This window comes from Neovison vison, chromosome 4, assembly GCF_020171115.1.
Source record: "Neovison vison isolate M4711 chromosome 4, ASM_NN_V1, whole genome shotgun sequence".
Taxonomy (NCBI): Eukaryota; Metazoa; Chordata; class Mammalia; order Carnivora; family Mustelidae; genus Neogale; species Neogale vison.
Window position 1 is genome coordinate 198842239 of NC_058094.1, and position 5482 is coordinate 198847720.

At 47.1% G+C, this 5482-nt stretch overlaps 1 non-coding gene across 1 annotated transcript; it reads right to left on the minus strand.

Annotated features, from left to right (window-relative positions):
* Window positions 1-3309: 3309 nt before the first annotated feature.
* On the minus strand, window positions 3310-3416 carry LOC122905716. The gene has a single exon (XR_006384409.1). It is a non-coding gene; the product is annotated as a U6 spliceosomal RNA (small nuclear RNA).
* Between the last annotated feature and the right edge of the window lie 2066 nt (window positions 3417-5482).

Sequence of the window (5482 nt, forward strand, 5' to 3'; positions counted from 1 at the left end):
AACAAAAAAAAAAAAAGAAATCACTTTGGGAATCTTTCAAAACTATTGATTTACTCAGACATCCTGACGGCATTGGTATGGAGCGCAACCCAGGCATCAGGGTGTGTGGCTTTATTTTTCTAGTTGTCCAGGGAACCCCAACACACAGCACAGTCTGGAAGCACTGCCCTAGGCTCTCAAGCATCTACTACACAATGTGTTTAATATATGTTTGTCCTAAATATTTCCCCTGAACACTTTTCTGCCCAGCTGCACACTTTATCCCTAAATCCTAAGGTTGGCAAAAATTCAAAAACAAAAATAAGCAGAGAAAGAAATTAATTGTCTGGCTAACATGAGCCCCAAATTAATTTCCAATAGAATTTTCTAAATCAATATAAAGAAATTAGTACAGGCCAAAGTTGTTTAAACTAATTGATCCTCAATTGCCTTGCTTTGGGGAGAGATACCCTCTTCCTCGGCACACTTCCGCCCCTCTTTGTCATCGCTCAGCTGCCGCCTGTTGCCACCACTCCTCTCCACAGATGGAGCCCAAGGCAGAGCCTACCTTCTTTGGAAGAGAAGTTGAGACAGGGCAGGGAAAGCATAGCTAGAAGGTGTGGACCATGGCAACGATCAGGTCACACTCCCTGAGAGCCTCGTGCAGGCTGTCACAGCCTTGCGCTGCCCCAGAAGCTGCTGGAAAAAAATCTCACTGGGTTGGTCACTGTCCGGACTGCAGTGACTATCCTCTATGTGTAACTGAAAGTTATTTTATTCAGCCAAATTTATGGAAAAAAATTTGAAAACTGTACTTTAAAATGCTTTGTTCTATCCAAGACTTATTTTTTTTAAAGATTTATTTATTTGACAGAGAGAGAGAGAAAGATATCACAAGTAGGCAGCAAGGCAGGCAGAGAGAGAGAGGAAGGGAAGCAGGCTCCCTGCTGAGCAGAGAGCCCGATATGGGACTCGATCCCAGGACCCTGAGATCATGACCTGAGCCGAAGGCAGTGGCTTAACCCACTGAGCCACCCAGGTGCCCCTCCAAGACTTATTTATAACTTTTAGGATTAGATTCCATCAGTGAGGAAACATCACCTGATTAAACTGTGCTGTGAACTTCTATCTAATTAGTAGGCTGTGTCTTCTCATCAAATCCCATTAGAGCGTCTGTTCTGCTGCAGAAAAGAAGCAAACGACAGACCTTCCAGCGCCCGTGAAGGCTGTAAGGCTCTTCAGTGTTTGTTGGACTCAGGTGGTGATCGTTCCTAGCAATAATCTAGAACACATGAGAGCTATAGCCATCACTTACGTGCAAAGGTTGGGATTAAACAGTTCATCCACTGACCTTTATTTGGAATCCTCCCTCCGCACCCACGTGTCCATACAGTGTCTGACACAGCTAAGTAGTCTGTGGAGCCCGGTGACTCACACAGGAGGGCTCCTTCTACAGCTGCCTAAAGCCAAGTTACAGCGTCTCAGTTAAATGATACGCCAGGGCGGTAGTGCGGAAGAGGCTGCGGGGTCTCCCGTGATGCAAGGCCCAGCGAATGACACCTGCGGGCCCTTTGTCCTGGGGAGCAGGCGAGAGAACCAGGTGGAGGGCCTGCCTTTAGCCTTTGGACCTCAGCTTCTCGGTGGCCAGACAAGAAAGTCAGATCGGAAATTTACTTCCAAGGGCTTCCCATCTCTCCTCCGTGGTGAGTCTGGGGATCTTGGGAGTTCATGGCCTGGGGTGGCCCTGGAGGCCTTCTGGCAATGCGTGTAGAGGCAGCTTGGAGCGGGGAAGTGTTGGGAAGGTACCAGCCAGGGGCCCACCGGGAAACGCTCGCCGTCCCAGTTACGTTAACAGAGACAATTTAATAGGAAGATTTAGTCACCAGGTTCGGGAGGTCATAAGGACACTGTGAGGGATTTCGGGGCAGGAGGAACAGGAACCAGCAACTGCCCATAGGGGTAGAGGAGCAAAGAGAAAAGGTTGGAGCCCAGAGCCCGTCCAGGGGGTCCTGCCCAGGTGACGCTCGGGCCTCTTCGAGCCACAGTGAGGCTGGTTCGGGGGTGCAGGGAGAACAGCAAACTGCCAAGCTGCGGCCGCTGGAAGAATGGCCGCGGGAATTACCTCCCACAGGAACATCCCGCGGGAGGAAAGGCCTTGCGGTCTCCCCGTAGCGCCTCCTGCTGGACGAGCTGCGGAGGAGCAGCGGGCCGAGCAGAATCGGTCTGCAGCCTCAGCTGTGGGCCCCCAGCCAGACCCAGAGGGGTGGGTCTGCGACCCCGAGACACAGTCTGGTAACCGGTCCTGGAAGGAGTGGGAACAGGGTCGACTACAAGGCGGGGCGTAGTTTAAGCAAAGTGGTAACAATAGCTACCAGGTCCACCGTCCTCTTTGCAACGTTTTACTCATTCCCTCCTTAGTCCTCACAGTGACCCGAGGAAAGCAGTATTGTTACTCGCCTGTGGGGAAGGTGAAGCCGAGTAGCTTGGGGTGAACATCCTCCCCACACTTACCGGGCACGTGAGGGCGGAACAGGGATCTGCCGGCTCCACGGCCCGATGCGGCCCTTCTCAGGAGGCGCGGTGTTTGCTGAAAACGGGCTCCGCGCAGCCAAGCAGCCACGAGTAGTTTGACTAGAAAGGTGGAGACAGATTTGGAAAAGTAATTTTTGGCTAACTTGTGGAGGGGCAAGGGATTTGGGCCTTTTAGACAACAGGAACCGGGAAAAATTTGGGAATACAGCAGTGAAATGATGGAAACGTATTTTAGAGAGATTTATTTGGAGTGAGCAAGATGATTTGAAGAGAGAGGAATCTGGGCCAGCGAGGCTCGTTATGAATTCTGGAAATTTAGAAAGGAGGTGAGAAGGGCCTTGGTTTAGGTGGTGGCACGGAGAAAGACAAGGGATCAGTGTGTGAAAGAAAGAGTGAACAAGAATGGAGAGACACAGATATTGCATGAAAAGTAGAACTTTTCGTCAGAAAAGAAAAAGGTTTCTTTTTATCAGAAAGATAATTCTAAAGTTTTTGGGTGTAGATAATAGCAGAATAATGACACTGCCTTTTGAAACAAAATCTGGGGATTCGGAATGCCCTTCCTTTAAGAGTGTGGCCTCTGCCTCGGCGCACTGCCCCATCCCCCAACAACCGTGATAGCAGAGGGGCCCCCAGTGCTCTGCTGTCTCCTCCCGGATTATCATCAGCAAAGTTGATAATTTAGAATTGAAGGGTAACTACTTATTGCATAGCCAGGGGAAATATTTGACTGGAGATGAGGAACTGGATTTTGTCAACCTGTTATTGCTGTGTATTTTATTTATTTATTTATTTTTTTGTAATATGGAACGCTTCACGAATTTGCATGTGATCCTTGTGCAGGGACTATGCTAATCTTCTCTGTATGGTTCCAGTTTTAGTATATGTGCTGCCAAAGCGAGCATGCTATGTATTTTACATTGTCCAAATTAGTTAACAGTGTGGCTAAGAGAGTTTATTGGGATAATGGATATCCGTGGTTCTCTAACTTGTTTTCATCATAATCGCTGGTGGAAATTTTAAATAATACATCTAGACCCATCTTCAAAGTATCTAATTTCAATTCATCCAGGTAGGACAGCGCCGAATTTTATTTTTTTGCCACGGTTGGGCCCTGTGGCGTGGACCCAGCAGGGGGGCGTGGTCCTGAAGGCGCGGTGGGGGGGTGGTGGAGGGTGTGGTCAGGACCTCTTTTTTTTGTTTGTTTTTTGTTTTTTTGTTTTGGTTTTTGTTTGTTTATTTTAGCATCTCTGGTTATCTGTTTGAATGCCCCCTGACACATTCTCTACTGACCTCAGAGTTTCACTAATGCAAGTCCTAGGCCCAAGGGTTTTCATTGCAAGAGTACTCACCCCAAACGGTTTTCCCCATTAAGGTGAGGATCTTGTAAGGTAAAGTGGCTAGAGAAGAAAAGATCTTTGTTTACCAGTAAAGGCACAGCCTGGCAGGCATTTTAGTTTTGCATAGCCTCAACCGGTAACACATTGGATATTTCACTTGGACTTATATAAGAAGAGTAAGAATCTGCTGCTCTCTTTTTTAATTTCATGGGGGTACTGTCGGGATCTCTGAGAGGGAGAGACTCTGCAAATGACAGCAGTTCTTACAAGAGCGGGGCGTTATATTCCAGAGGTTCCCAATTCTCCCAGAGGGTAGGTACTAAAGTCAGCACTTAAGGCAAAAGATAACCAAAACTACCCTTGCCATTCCCTTATAAAGGTAACAAAGGTAGTGGAGCTCTGCTCCCAGTTCAACACAGTTTTTCTTCTAGTGCTAAAACAGATTGCTTCTTCTCTGGGCCCTTAAGGGATAGTTTGTTTGTGTTTAAAAAGGACCATTTGTACCAATGGTCCTTTTTAGAGGACCATTAGAGAAACCAATATCTCTAATACAAATTTCCCACACAGAGGGCTGAGAAGCTCAAGTTGAGAGGCTCTGGCTAAGGAGCAAGGAGGACGTGGGAAAGAAATGTTGAGTTGTCACAGTAGGAGGGTTTGGCCTGCTCCAGGCTACTGTATCTTACCTGTGAGAAGCGGGTGCAGGAGCTGCTCAGGTTGCTGTATCTGGGGACCATGACTATGAGGTACAAGAATGAAGACCCAAGTTCGTCTGGAGCACACTCCCTCCATTACGAGGGCAATCATTTTTGTAGTTAGTCTTAGACTCTCCTTGCCAAGGAAATAGATGTAACAGAACTTTTAAAAACTTAAAACTTAAAAAGGCTTCCCTAAATGAATTCAAGTCCTTCTGCTCTTCCTCCTGATGGAAATGAGAGAAACCTGCTTTTAAGAGTGTGGCACTAACAAATGATCTGCTGGCATGAGAGGACCACGAAACCCTGGGGGAGGGGTGGTTCTCATGAGAGAATCTGCTGGTGATGGACAAAAGCAAAAGTTCTCGAAAAACACATAAGTGAGACTGAAGCCCCTCTGGACCTAACCGCTAAGATGTGCTGTCATTCTTCGAGAGCAATAGCTGAATATGTGAGAGAAAACGAAGAGCTCTAAACTTGGAGCCCAAGCACGAGCCTTGGGTTGGGCAGGGATCTGGCCTGGCAAGGGTATCCACCTGATACTTGATCCAGGCTTCGTAATCAGTGATGACATGATGCTTGTAAAAGTCACAGAAGCAGGACTGCCTATAGACCAAGGAGACTCTCCTATTCCCCATTTGGAAGTACTGACACACCCTGACTCAGTGAATCCCTGGGATTCTTGTATAGTTTGAAGTAGGAATCCCAAGAGAGCCCCTGGATTTGTGCTAATTAGGAATGACTAAGCAATAAACAGGGAAAATGTATAAAGCTGATAAAGATGTGGGGAAATATAATTCTTAGTAACATGTTAATATTTATGTGTTTCAAGACAACCAGCTGTCAGGGACCTTTAGACATTTGAGATCTTTTTGATCATTTATAGGAAATTGATCAGAATATTAATTTCTGGGGCGCCTGGGTGGCTCAGTGAGCTAA